Genomic DNA, 15,594 nt, shown 5'->3' on the forward strand with positions numbered 1-15,594 from the left:
TGTCTTGTTCCAGTTTTTAGAGGGAATGTTTTCAATTTTTCTCCATTTAGAATGATTTTGGCCTTAGGCTTAGCATATATAGCTTTTATAATGTAAAGGTATGTTCCTACTATCCCTAGTTTTTCTCATGTTTTAAACATGAAGAGGTACTATATTTTGTCAAATTTTTTTTATGCATCTATTGAGATAATCATATGATTCTTGTCTTTAAGTCTATTGATGTGATGTATTATATTTATTGATTTCCTTATATTGAACCAACCTTGCATCCCTGGGATGAACCCCACTTGATCATGGTACACTACTTTTTAATATATTTTTGTATGCAATTTACCAGAATTTTATTGAGGATTTCTGCGTCTATGTTCATCAGGGATATTGGTCTGAAGTTTTCTTTCCTTAATGTGTCTTTGTCTGGTTTTGTTACCAAGGTAATTCTAGTCTCATAGAATGAGTTGTGGAAGGGTTACTTTCTTTTCTATTTCGTGAAATAATTTGAGGTGTGTTGGTGTTAATTCTTCTTTGAAGGTCTTGTAGAACTCAGCTGAGAATCCATCTGGTCCTAGGCTTTTCTTGGTTGGTAGGCTTGGATGGCATCTTCCATTTCATTGCTTGAAATTGATCTATTTAAATTGTGTATGTCCTCCTGATTTAGTTTGGGTAGATAACATGTCTCTAGAAATTTGTCGATGTCTTCAAGATTTTCTATTTTATTTGAGTATAAATTTTCAAAATAGTTTCTAATTATCTTCTGTATTTCAGTAGTGTCTGTCATGATATTTTCTTCTTTATCTTGAATTTTAGTAATTTGAATTTTCTCTCTTTCTCTTCATTAGTGTATCTAAGGGTTTATCAATTTTATTTTTTCAAAGAATCAACTTTTTGTTCTGTCAATTTTTTGAATTGTTTCTTTTGTTTCAATTTCATTGATTTTGGCTCTGATTTTAATTATTTCCTGTGTTCTACTGTTTTTGGTGTTGATTTGGTCTTTTTCTAGGGCTTTGAGACGTAATGTAAGGTCATTTATATATTGACTTTTTATTCTTTTAATATATGAGTTTAACGCAATGAATTTTCTTGTTAGCACTGCCTTCATACTGTCTCACAGATTTTGGTATGTTGTACCAGTGTTCTCATTTACCTCTATTTTTTTATTTCCTCCCTGATTTCTTCTGCTATCCATTCATCATTCAGTAGCATATTATTTAGTCTCCAAGTTTTGAAGTAGCTTCTATTTTTTATTTTATCATTGATTTCTAGTTTCATTCCATTATGATATGATAGAATGCAGGGTAGTATTTCTGTTTTTTGTATTCACTGAGAGTTGCTGTGGCATAATGTATGGCCTATTTTAGAGAAGGATCCATGTGCTGCTGAGAAGACAGTATATCACTCAATGATGGATAAAATACTCTCTATATATCAATTAAGTCTAAATTATTGATTATATTATTTAGTTCTATAGTTGCTTTGTCTAGTTTTTGTTTGAAAGATCTATCCAGTGGTGAGAGAGGTGTGTTAAAGTCACCCAGTATTATTGTGTTTAGGTCTATTTGAATCTTGAAATTGAGAAGGGTTTTTTGATGTATGTAGATGCTCCATTGTTTGGACATATGTACTTATGATTGTTATGTCTTGTTGATATATGATTCTCTTAAGCAGTATGAAATGTCCTTCATTATTCTTTCTGACCAACTTTGATTTGAAGTGCTCTTTGTCTGATATGAGGATAGAAACCTCTGCTTGTTTATGTAGTCCATGGGAGTGATACGTTTTTTTCCCCAACATTTCACTTTCAGTCTGTGGATGTCGTTTCCTAGTTGGTGAGGCTCTTAAAGATAGCATATCGTTGGGTCTTTTTTTAAAATCCAATCTGCCAGTCTATGTCTTTTGATTGATGAGTTTAGGCCATTAACATTCAGGATTATTTATTGCGATATGATTTGTATTCCCGGACATTTTAGTTTATTTTTTGTTTTTAATTTGGCTTAATTTCTCCTCTGATTGACTTTTCCTCTAGTGTTATTCCTCCCTTTGCTGCTTTTTATTTTTTATTTTTTCAATTTCCTCCTCATGGAATATTTTGCTGTGAATGTTCTGTAGTTCAGGATTTCTAGTTGTGAATTTCTTTTAACTTTTATCACAGAAGGTTTTTATTTCATTTTCAAATCTGAAGCTTAATTTTGCTGCATATGTAATTCTCAGTTGGCATTCATTTGCTTTTAGAGCTTGATATATTGTATTCTAAGACCTCCTGGCATTGAGAGTCTGGATTGAGAAATCAGCTGAAATCCTAATTGGTTTCCCCCTAAATGTAATTTTTTTTCTTGCAGCCTTTAAAAGTCTACCCTTATTCTATAAGTTAGTCATTCTCATTATAATGTGCTTTGGTGTGGGTCTGCTGTAATTTTGTACACTTGGGATCCTGCAAGCCTCTTGTAGTTGATTTTCCATTTTGTTCTTTAGATTTGGAAATTTTTCTGATATATGTCATTGAAAAGATTATGCATTCCTTGGGTTTATATCTCTATACCTTTGTCTATTCTGATAAATCTTAAATTTTGTCTTTTTATGCTATCCCATATTTCTTGGAAGTTCTGTTCATGGTTTCTTATCATCTTCTCTGTGTGGTCGACTTCATTTTCAAGAGTATATATTTTGTCTTTATTGCCTGAGATTCAGTCTTCTAAGTGCTTTAGTCTGTTGGTGATACTTTCCATTGTATTTTTAATATGGTTTATTATTTCCTTCATTTTTAGGATTTCTGCTTGATTCCTTTTTATATTTTCTGCCTCCTTATTGAAGTGATCTTTCAATTCCTGTATTTTCTCTCTGATACCATACTTTATTTTGAAGATCAGCCTTACTCTGCACCTTCTAAACTCTTTCTCTGAAATTTCTTCTACTGTGTTGTCTATAGGTTCTGTTGTTGGAACATCTTGATTTGTTTGAGGTGCTTTGTTCCCTTGTTTTTTTCATGTTTTGTGTCTTCTCATTTAGCGATATGGATCTGTGGCAGTACAGTTTCTATTCTGTAGTCTTATAGTGACCCTGAAGCCTTCCAGTACACTACCTTTAAAAGGAGAGACCAATCTTAACATCACCCAATGCAAAAAGTATACACCTTTGAACCAAATAGCTCCTATTAAGGCAACTACAGTATTATCACAATAAACAGAAATGATGTGTTCAATTATTGTCTAAATATAAAGAGTAAATTTGCTAAAACAGTTTACTGTTTCAAATGATGAACAATGGGGGAACATAAATAATGAAAGATGTGATGTTTATAAGGGAGAAAGAGAGAAGATAGAGGTAAAAATTTATAGTAAGAGCAAGGGAAAAATTAACAGAGATTGCTGTTAGTATAAGAGAAGTGAGAAAGAGAATCCAGGGAAGCAGATAGGTGAGAGAAAAAATACATACAGATTTTTTTAAAAAGTAAAAATATAAGAATATACAACAAAACTGTAATATAATATTCAGACATCCCATTTCTCAATAAACTGATGTATGAAAATATTTGGATTCAAAGATGGTAGAGATGTGAAAGAGAGGGGGGAATAAAAGGAAATTTCAATGGAAAATTGAATGATTGCTACCGTTAGCTGTCAAAATTTTTTCAGCTTCCCTTCTCCACCAATAGGTGCAGTTGTCTGAGTTTGATGGTAGCTCCAGTTGGGTACGTGAGGCCATAGAAAGATCTCTCACACTCTCTTCCAGACTTCCCACCCATTTAGCTGGCCCCTTCAGTCCTGTGCATTTCAAAACTCACTGTGAAATAGGCCAGAGACCCCCCACCCAGAAGACCCTTATCATAATTAAGCAGAAACCACCACCATATTTGTGGCATGTAAGTTCCTCTTCTTATTAGAGAGTTTTTTACACAGAACATCAGCTATCAGCAAAAATCCAAGATGGTAGCAGTGGCAAACCTGCATTTTGGTTTGTAGCTTCTTCTTTGTTTATAAATGCCAGGTTTGCAGAAAAACACTTGTGAAACCCCTGTCTGTCTAGAAGATGGAATGAAACACACTTGTCATATTAACCTCCCAGCCCCAGGTATAAAGTTTAAATAATTTCTATACTCAGGGTTCAGAGGAAGGATTCTTAGGCAATAGCCACCTCTGAACACTGCAGTCAATAAATCTAATTCCTGAAAATTCTTCAGGTATCCAGCCTCTTCTGTTCTACTTCAACTGAGCTAGAGAAAGCCTAGTTTTCTTCAGTTTCTCCAACCTGTGATCCCTTCGGGGAACTGCTCTTAGTCTCTGGCTTTCCACAGGCTTGCCAGACCCAGACTGGCCCACGCAAACCCTGCAATCTAACGGACCTGGGCTTCAGCTTCCCCAGGTTCTGCCTTGCTGCAGTCCCAAGATCTCAATGCCATTTCTACTTGCAGAGAGACCACCAGGAATGTTCTCACACAAAGGAGCAACCCTGCAAAGAGGTAGCCAGTTGGCAGACACTAACACACCAGCAGAAAGACGTCAGATGTAACCAGACCTGCAGGTACCCTGACAATACATCTCCAGGCCCTGGTTGGTGTCCCCAGACTGAGACGCATGCAACCCAAGATAGTAGCAGTAACAAACATGCAGACCCTGGCCACTGTCCCAAGATAGCGGCTGTCGAATGTAACTAAACCTGTGAGCACTGTGACAATGGCCTTCCAGGCAGCAGCAGGCAGCAGGCAATACACTAGCAGTCTGCAGGCTAACAGCAAGGGAGAGGAATATGAACCCAAGTGTGTAGCAGGCAGCAGGCAATACACTAGCAGTCTGCAGGCTAACAGCAGGCAATTGGCAAGTGGATGTCAAGTAATCGGCAATGGGTAGGTGAAAGCGGGCTATGGACAGGCAAGAGGTGGGAAACGGGCAAATGGCAGACACAGGTGGCGGTCAGCTAGCAACCCGAGTTCAAAAGGTGGGCATTATGCTTGCAGACTGTGGGCAATAGTGGCGATGGATGGGAGGTAAACAGCAGGAAATCAGTGGGCAGCAATGGCTGCCTCGCAGAGAAACAGTATTTCCCCCTGCTTGAATCCAGGATCACAGAGTGACAAGGAATAAGACCTCCTCATCATCTTGGATCCCCACTTTTGATAATTATACTATGGTTAGATATGAAAATGTCCTTGTTTTAGTAAATATGCACTGATATACATAAGGATAATCCAGTCTCAAATATTTCATAAAATTATGTGCAAAGAAAGAATAATAAAGCAAACATGGAAATAGTAATAATAAAAAATCCAAGTAAAGGGTAGATATGAAGTATTAGTACTATTCTTGTAACTTTCCTTATTTTGTTCAACACACTTGAACAATTTTCTCTGATTCACTTGAAGATTATTCTGTTCAACACATTTGAACAACTTTCTCTGTTTCCTTATTTTGAATAAAAGTTGTTATAATCAGAACTCCCCAAATATAAAGTGAAACCAGATGAAGAATATGAATTGAGGAAACACATAATGCTGTCAGAAATACATATTGTCCTGGGGTCACTTATTTATTGTTTCCCACTGAGGCCTGCAGACCAATGTCTGAATGGAATGCCACTTTTGTCCCTTTGCTAAGTGAAATTTTCTTGAAGTACAGCTCTCTGACATTTCATTATTAGAATTTTAAGGAGTTTAGAAACTTTTTTCCCCATTTTTTTTTAATGTTCAGTAGGACTGGTTTTTCTCCAGATCCTTAGAAAATGCCACTGTTAATTTTTTACCACACTTTTCTACTGCTACCATTAATAGTGGGTTAGTCTATCTGTATGTTATGTATCTTATCTACTTGTGTTCCTTCCTGAAACCCATCAAAACTACAATGGAAGGAATTGTGGACAGACAGGGAAGATAAGAGGGGAGAATAAAAGCAAGGAAAATTTTTAAGCTAAAAAGTAGTTGAACAAGTGACAACTGATATTTATAAGACTGAGAAAGCCAAGCCCCAAACTGACCAGGAGGAAACCTGAAGACCCACCTGATTTATATGAGTTCTCAAAAAGCATGGGAACTAGCAACACTAAAATGTCTCTGGAACTGGTGATAAATTAAGATATGGGAGCAGGGGTGAAGAGTAGCTGAAGCAAGGAGGACAAGGGTCAAAGCTGTTTGAGAAGCAGTCTTATCCCTAGACATCTCCTTACTTCCAGGTTGCTAATCAACAACATCATTTTTCAGAAGTACAATGTCTTGGAAAACTTACCACTTACCCTACTTGAGAAACAAGTACAGAGAAACCAGTAAAGACAAAATGTGGGATAAGAAAGAAAGAAAGAAAGAGCAGAGAATGGAAACAGGAGAGAGATGAAGGGAATTCCCAAGAGAATGCTGAAGGCAGATCCCAGAACAACAGCTGTGGGCTAGATATAGAAGGCAGGCAGGGAGTTCAGATGGGAGCCGGGCAACCAAGAGACAAATTGATTGAGTACTGTCATCACCAAGATCCCTGTCATCATTTACCTTTTTCGTGGAGGGCAGAATTCTACCATGAGCCATGCTGATTCTTTTCTGTACTTAGCTTGTGAAGTTCCCATCCTCCTTCTGTGCTCTACTGCTTCACCCCATAGATTTCTGCTTTGAAATTACTCCTAAGAGCTGGACATATATAGAGAAGGCTTAGAAGCAGAAATCATGGCACAGTCTACCCTGTCTGACCATATTTTTACCAAATATCTAGAATCCAATCAGGTGCTCAAGCAAGGTGAGCTCTATGTTTTTCAGGACTCCCTCAGGTTCTGGCCCACTGACTTACCCGTGAATAGCTAATAAACTCTCAGGCAACCTGAAGTCAGAGCATGACCTGCAGACTTATCATTTTAGTTTATTCTAAAAGTCTTTATCTGATAGTAGCAACATCCACCTTTCCTTAAACAGGATGACAGGTGCTTGCTGCCAATTTTTTTGAAACTAAGGAATATATTTAGAGATACATATCTAAATGATATATCTATAAATTAAAACAGGTCACTGATTAATATAAAAGTCAGAGTAATGTTTGTCTTAGGGGGGAGGAAGATGGATACAACTGGGGAGGAACACACAGAGGGCTTCTATGTTTCTCCAATGTTCTATTTCTTAAACTGAGTAATGGGTACATATATGTATATGGATTTTTAAATTGTTCATGCAAATGCTATATATTTTCCAGTATACATTATACATACCATGATATTTTAAAGAAAAATAATAATTAATTAGAGTAATGGTCTTTTATTTAAATGTTGCTTTTTGAATGTCAGATGGATAATTTGGCGATGATTTGATTCATTTTTGAAAAATGAAACTGACTGGAATATATTTATAATATGATAGGAAAAAGACAATAGAGAAAAAGAAGCTGAAGATAAGTTGTGCAGAAAGAGAGGTAGAATTTCCTGGCATAGGGAATGAGATCCACTAGACACAACAAACTTTTTAATTGGTAAAATAAGGATATTGGTGAAGTAGAAGTTATGTTGGGCTAAAAAGAGAAAAGTGGAAACAGAGTTCCTAGGTCATTTGCTAAGGCTATTGAGTGTCTGGATTCACATTTCATTAAGCTGTAAATTATTTAAATCCACCTTGAGTCAATTTCTGAAATGAGATGCCTTATATTATCTAAGGTAGCACTATAACCTATGGTGTTAAATAAATAAACATACCTAACTTGACCCTTTTCCTATTTGGTTGCCTCAAAGATACCCATAAATCTCTTAATTTCAATATTGCCATTTCAAGTAGAAATGCTTTGCCTTTGTAAAGATATGAATAAATGTTTTCTGATAGACTATTGATAGTGTAATTGAATTCAGAGATCACTAAATATGCTGAGACAATATTTTCCTTTATTCAAGACTGTTCCTGGAAATCAGACATTTTTAGAAAATACATTATCTATTTCATTGCATTTAACAGGCTACAAGAGTACTGTTTAATAAAAATCTCTAGCAAGATCATTAGCAATTTAGCAGTTATAATTCATGGGTAAGTGTTAATTCTGCCTACTAAAGACAAGAATAGAAATTGTGTTCATTGTAACTAGAAACTCATGCTAAAAATGAAGTGTAAAATGTGTAGAATTTTTTTGTGTAGCTATGTTTGTTGGAAACTGGAGAAGCAAATACAAATATCAATGAGACTTACCTTGAATCTCACAACTGTGCACTTAAAAATAAGTACAACCCCTGGAAAACAGCATTTATCTGTGATTTAGATCCTAGGGCATAAGAAAGACTCTGGATAAAAAGATAAGGACTTGAATTGTTCAATTCTCTAAAATTAGAAGTTGTTGTCTCTTTTGCAGTACTGGGGTTTGAACCCAGGAATGCTCTACCCCTGAGCTACTTCCCCAGCCCTTTTATTCTTTATTCTGAGAAAGGATCTCCCCAAGTTTCCCAGGGTGGCCTTGAACTTGAACTTGAATCCTCCACCTCATGAGCAGCTGAGATTGAAGAGGTGGGCCATGGCACCTGGCTGAGTAGATGTCTTTTTTTTGGAGGGGGGTACCAGGGGTTGAACCCAGGGACACTTAACCACCCAGCCACATCCCCAACCCTTTTTAATATCTTATTAGAAATAGGGTCTCCCTCTGAGTTGCTTAAGGCCTCACTAAGTTGCTGAAGCTGAGTTTGAACTAAGAATCCTCCTGTCTCAGCCTCCCAAATGGCGGGGATTGCAGGTATGAACCACTGTATCCCACTGAGTAGATGTCTTAAGAAATACTATATTCTTTTTTTTTTTTTTTTGATGCTGGGGAACAAAACCAGAGCATTGTGCTGCAAGCACTTTACCATTGAGCAACATCCACAGCCCTAAATACTTTGCTATTAACACATCACTAGGAGACCTTCTTTTCACAAGAACCTCTCAGAACAAGATGCTCCTCTGACCATATGCAACATGACTGGAAAAATCATAGTAGTTACTTCTGCTCAATGGAGATTTTCTGTGGAAGAGGAAATGAAAGTAGAATGTCTTCAGTGGCATTCCTGAGAAGCATAGCCTGAGACTTAATGAAGAAGTGCTGCTCTGGTGAAATTTACAAGGAAGTGAGGGAAGCAGGAGAGGCGAGAAGAAGAAGATATCTCTGATGTGGATGCTTGGGAAATTTATCCTCAGCCAGATCCCATTGGAAGCTCTGGAGCACGAATGTCATCACAGACTTGTGTCACCTTGGGGCAAAAAGACTGGTCTTTGATATCTTCATATTGACATGAGCGGGTTGTGTGGCTGGGAGGGACACAGGGCATAAGTTTCCAGGCATTGCCAGATGTGGCAGTCCCTGTTGGTCAAGGGTGTGTTTTAGTACCAATGTTCTGTTGAGTCCTTAGCAGCCCACACTCAGGCAGAGGATGGGTGAACCCGCTTGGTAAAAAGAATGAGACCAGTTCACCAACAGGATCCACTACAGAAAATATTTTTGTGTTCTCTTTCCTTTTAACCTAATACATCACCATTTACTTTAGTTCATATTTTGACTCAAAAACATTTTTGGTAATACCCATTCGTCAGTTAAAAATAAAACCAATTTACCTTTTCATTTAGCATCTGGATTCATTGTTACTTAGAAAGTACTTTTAAGAAGACTTTGAAAAATTAGCATTAAAAGGTTAAAGTACTTTTATAAAAGGTTAAAATACTTTTTATGAAAGTCTTCAATTGAAAGAAAGTGTTCTTGGGTGGTCAAGCGAAAAGGCTTTGGATAGAATAGAAGTGGATTTAAAAGCTGGCTCCAGTGCTCACTAGCGGCAGGACTGCATGAGAGTTACTTTACTTACCTCACCTGCTTCTTCATCTCAATGAAATGTTTTTTTTTTTCTTTAGTTACCTTTAAAGTTTTTGTTTATAATTGGTTTTCAGCAAGTTGACTGTAATGTGTCTTGGTGTGGTTTTGCTGTGTGTTTATGTTTATCCTGCCTGAGTTTCATTGAACTTCTTGCTCTGTGGGCCTTTAATGTTCATCAGATCTTAATTTTTTTTCCTGCTATTTCTTCATATATTGTTCTGTCCTCCTCCCCACTGGAACAATAATTTAATGTCTTTTTGACTGGCTGTGGTTTTTATTCCACATGTCACTGAGACTCTGTTCAGTTTCTTTTATTTTTTTTTCTAGTTCTTTTTCTTTCTATGCATATTTGGAGATAGATTCTATTGCTTTCAAGCTCACTGTCTTTCCTTTGTAGTATTTAATCTTCTATTAATGCTTTCTAGGGAAATTTCAATTTCTGTTTTGTAGTTTTAATCTCTAAAAATCCCATTAAGTCTTCCAATTCTCATTATACTCTCTCCTGTGCATTAAGGGTACATTAACAATAGTTTTTTCCAGTTCCTGTCTACTAATTCCATCAACCTTATCATTTTTGGAATTACTTCAATTGCCTGATTTTTCTCCTAGCTTTAGTTGGCAATATCCCATGACATTGTGAATTTTAGTTTTTTGTTTGTTTGTTTGTTTGTTTGCTTGCTTTTGGTACTGAGGATTTAACTCAGGGGCACTTTCCCACTGAGCCACATCCCCAGCCCTTTTTAATATTTTATCTAAAGATAGGGTCTTGCTAAGTTGCTCAGGGCCTTGCCAAGTTGCTGAGGCTGGCTTTAAACTTGCAGTCCTCCCACCTCAGCCTCCCAAGCCGCTAGGATTTCAGGCACATGCCATTGTGCCCAGCAGAATTTTATGATTTTGAATGCTGAATTTTGTTGCATTTCATGAAACTGTTATGGTCTAGGCTATTTGGGTAATTAACCAAACAGACTCCATTTTGCCCTGAGACTTCACATCATGTAAGACATGCTTCTCCCAGGGCCAGGGTTGTGGCTCAGTGGTAGAGTGCTTGCCTAGCATTTGTGAGACACTGGGTTCTATCCTGGGAACCACATAAAAATAAACAAATAAAATAAAGGTATTGTGTCCATCTACAACTACAAAAATATTGGGGGAAAAAAAACCACAAGAAATTGCTTCTCCCAGGGGAAACCCCACCTCTCTATCAATCAACAGTTGCTTAGCATAGCATGTTTGACAACACAAAATGGCAATTCTTATACACTGTAAAAATGTTCTCTCTTTGGTTCTCTTTTGTTTTTTGGTTTTTTTTTTTTTTTCTTGGACAATGAACCCTATCAGAGATCGATTGTCTGCAATGTACACAACTAGGGACGTTTTGGCCCCCTATCTTTTCTGCTTATGATCTTAGATCTCAAGATGTTTGTTTATGGTTTTAAATCATAGCAATAGCCACTTATATTTTAATATGATTTTGGACTATAAAAGATGTACTCAAACCATACTCTGACTGCCAACTGGTGAATAAAGTTTCTGTCTCCCGCTTTAAGATTGACTTGGTGATTTATTTGCAATCTCACCTTAACAAAAGTATTTTTGAATCTTTTCTGAGAAGTTATCACTTGTAGATTAGTTTAGAGTAGCATCACTTCTAAGGCAAAGCTCTTTTGTTATCACTACTGAATGTTCTTTGTATCCAACAAGGCTTCTTTCCTCTGGCTGATTGGGATTCAAGCTTACTAATCCTCATAAAAAAAAAATCCATGAAATAGTACCATAGAGATAGTTAGTGATACTCCATTAAGCATTCTTCCTTTTTTTCTCCATAATTTTTACTGCATATGAAATGGGGTTCTTGCCTATGTTGTCCAATACTTGATTTTCTTTCTTTCCCTTTTTTTTTTTTTTTGTGCTGAGAAGCAAACCCAGAGCCTTACACATGCTAGGCAGGTGCTCTAACACTGAGCTGTATCACCAGTCCTTCAACTTTTGATTTTTATAAATATTTTAACTCCTTCTTTGTTATACAGAGATGAAATTTGATAATTCATGCACACATTTTTTTCTAAATTACAAAATTTCAACTCAACTATTGTCATACAATAATATGTAATACAATATGTAAATATGCAGACATTCCTACAAAAGAAAATATAATTGATACAGATGCTTATGTCTATAGTTAGACTTATTAGGAACCTAAGAGTCAATGCAAAACTAGTGTGTTGAAGGGCAACTCTAAAATATGTGATCAAAGACATCATATCCTGAAATGGTGAACAACCCTTGAATAACTTCCCTCAGGAAACAAAATACAATCTTCACTTAATATATATACCATTTATATTCCTGAAAAATCAGTTTATATTAACACCTTGTAAAAAATACATGTTAAAAAAAGGATTAGTTACAGGTACACATAATTGTAAACAAGTGTTTAGCTTATAAGAATGTCTTATAGGACATGTGAAATTTATGGAGGGTACAGGGTGATTCTTCATTCCTTCACAGTTCAAAATATCTACCATTTCTGGCCCTGCCCATTAAATATCATTAGCAAAGAGATCCCCACCCAACACACACACACACACACACACACACACACATTCTCTCTCTCATTGTTCATTTTTAAAACCCTCATGAATTTCCAAAATGTTCCTTGAGTGATATCACTATCACTGAGAAACCCCAATCTTTATCTTGGTACATGGCTGCTTGGAAGAAAGGCTACATTTTCCAATTTCCTTTGCAAATAAGTATGATCTTGTAACTAAGTACTGATCAAGATGTGTTAGTATAAATGTCTTTAAAGGGAAAGAACTTTTTTTCTCCTGTTTTCTTCTCTGCATGGCTGGAATGTGGTATGTAGGTTTGATGGAAGACTTAGCAGCCATCTTAGACTTTGATAAGGTTCTGGACTTTCTTTTCTGTTTATTATTATTTTTTAGTTGTAGATGGACACAATACCTCTATTTTTTAATTTAATTTGTTTATGTGGTGCTGGGGATTGAACCCAGTGCTAGGCAAGCACTCTACCACTGAGCCACAACCCCAATCCCAGGTTCAGGACTTTCTACCCCCCAATTATTTTAAGCAGAATTTGAGAAAACCATAGAAGCAGGAAGATCTTTCTAACCTCTTCTTACCCTTCTTCCCTGAAGCAGGTCTTAAATCTTGGAAGGATGCTCTGATTTTCCAATGAAGCACATTAGAAAGCAGGGGAAGATGGAGGCAAATGGAGTGTATCACCCCTGTGTACCGCGTCACTGCGCGGGTGAATGACGAGTTAGAAAGGCCAAAAACTATCTTGTTAGGAATTTCCAGCAAAATTGGGGTGCACCAAAACCTAGAGGAAGGATTTCCATTGCCCGAGGATTGGTTATTGGGGCTCAACCGCGAGTAAACTGTCCGCCAGGAGATTCAAGCTGCTTGTTCGGCGGCCCGCCCTGCTGCTAGAGACTGCAGCGCGCTGGGAAACGGCGTGCTAGCAACACAGAGAAACGGTGCTGCAGATTCTGTGGGCTCCTGCCGGCTGTGCCCTCACTGTGCTCCGGGCTGAGTTCTGGGTTTGAGACGGGGAAGGAAGCGGTCCAGTTCTGTCCTCCACACCAGACAGCCCACCAAGGAAGCCAGCGGCCACCAGCTTGGAGAGCTGACGTCACCATCGCCAGTTTTCAACAGATTGCAGCTCATTCAACGATAGAACAGGTCTGTGTCATTTAGACCATCTCCCATACAGCAGGGAAATCGCATAAAATCTCTCCCCAGCTTTCCTGGGGCGTGATTAACAGAGTGAGAGTGAATAGAGGCGTGGGGAAAGGTAAAGGCACCTGACCTCCAACTCCCCCCTCCCACCAGCAGCGAAAACAAAACCTGTCTCGCCAGCTCTCGGAGGAGGGGCTAGCGGAGGGAATCAAAACAATAAGGTGCCGGTTCCCAAAAGCCACGCTCCACGTCTAGGAAACTGCAGGCTCAGAGTGTAGCTTGAACTGCCAAGAGGTATCACACTGGGAAAGGCCTGGCTGGCAGGAGAAGTCAGGGCACTAGAGACCAGGAATAAACCTAAGCTAACAGGTTTTGAGAGACACCAGGGCGGGGAGGAGGGAGCGGCCTCACACGGATTGTTTCCTACAGCCGGAGGGCAAAATCTTGGCCTGGAAGGCACAGCACCACCTACTGGAAGCAAAGAAAATAGAAGCCTAACAGTGCCCCCCCCCTTTTTTTTTTATAAATTTTTAAATTTTTTTTAATTTTATTTTTTTTCCTTTTTATAATTATATTATCATTTTTTAATAGTAATTTTTATTTTACTGCATTTTATTTTTTTATTATCATTTCTTTTTCTTTTCTATTCTTTTCTCTTTCTTTCCTCTCTCCCTCTCTCTTTCTTGGTTTCTTCCTTACCTTTTCCCCATCTTTCCTCTTAAGCAGGACCACCCAGATTATGTACAACTTACTATATGCAAATAGATGAATACTACGAATCGGTCTATAGTCCGACTAAGCCCTTAACTACCCCCAAGTACTCCTGTCTATTCTCTTGTTAATATCCGCCTGCATTTGAGCAACCCCCCAAAGAAGCTAACATATACTAACCTCAATACCATCAAATCGCCCGACCTCAACATAATATCCTAAGTTCAAACCTCAATTCTATATATGCCATCAAAATCTGTAGGCCATTAATGAAACTAATGAATTTAACTTAAATCACAATTAAATCCAACATCTCTAAACATTGTCTCCCAACACAAAGGAGAGATATTGGAACTATAAAAACCAAAACAAATTTAAAGAAGAAAACAGAAACACAGCAGTCAAACAGAGTTGGAAAGTAACGTGAGGACCATGAAAAAACAAGGGAAAAAAGGATTACAAACAATGCAGGACAACTTAAATTCACAGGAGAACCTAGAGGCATCAGAAAAATGGACAGAGAAAGAACTCAAGGCATACCTAACTCAGATGGAACGGAATCTTAGAGAAGACATTAGACAGCAAGTCCAAACAATGAAAATATACTTTGAAAATGAATTACATAGGCAAATTCAAATGGCAAAGAACGAGCTCTACCAGGAGATAGAGATTTAAAAAAAAATCAAACAGTAATCCTAGAAATGCAGGAAACCATAAACCAAATTAAAAACTCAAACGAGAATATTACAAATAGACTAGATCAAATAGAAGTCAGAACATCAGATAATGAAGACAAAGTTTATCAACTTGAAAAGAATATAGTCAACACAGAAAGGATGCTAAGAAATCACGAGCAATCTATCCAAGAGATATGGAATGTCATAAAAAAACCAAACTTGAGAGTCATGGGGATAGAAGAAGGTATAGGGGTTCAAACCAAAGGAATGAACAATCTATTGAATGAAATAATCCTAGAAAACTTCCCAGATATGAAAGATGGAATGGATTGCCAAATCCTGGAAGCCTACAGGACTCCAAACATACAAAACCATAATAGACCAACTCCAAGACACATAATTATGAAGATATCCAACATACAGGACAAGGAGAGAATATTAAAAGCTATGAGAGAAAGAACTCAAGGCATACCTAACTCAGATGGAACGGAATCTTAGAGAAGACATTAGACAGCAAGTCCAAACAATGAAAATATACTTTGAAAATGAATTACATAGGCAAATTCAAATGGCAAAGAACGAGCTCTACCAGGAGATAGAGATTTAAAAAAAAATCAAACAGTAATCCTAGAAATGCAGGAAACCATAAACCAAATTAAAAACTCAAACGAGAATATTACAAATAGACTAGATCAAATAGAAGTCAGAACATCAGATAATGAAGACAAAGTTTATCA

General features: G+C 37.3%; 1 long non-coding RNA gene across 1 annotated transcript in view; it reads left to right on the plus strand.

Moving 5' to 3' along the window:
• Positions 1-15,594, plus strand: part of LOC125616893 — a 33,064-nt gene that overhangs the window by 12,385 nt on the left and 5,085 nt on the right. The window contains exon 2 of the long non-coding RNA XR_007347668.1: positions 12,926-13,472. This is a non-coding gene — a long non-coding RNA (uncharacterized LOC125616893). The remainder of the gene's footprint in view (positions 1-12,925; positions 13,473-15,594) is intronic.

The sequence above is a fragment of the Marmota marmota genome, unplaced genomic scaffold (genome assembly GCF_001458135.2).
Source record: "Marmota marmota marmota unplaced genomic scaffold, marMar, whole genome shotgun sequence".
Classification (NCBI taxonomy): domain Eukaryota; kingdom Metazoa; phylum Chordata; class Mammalia; order Rodentia; family Sciuridae; genus Marmota; species Marmota marmota.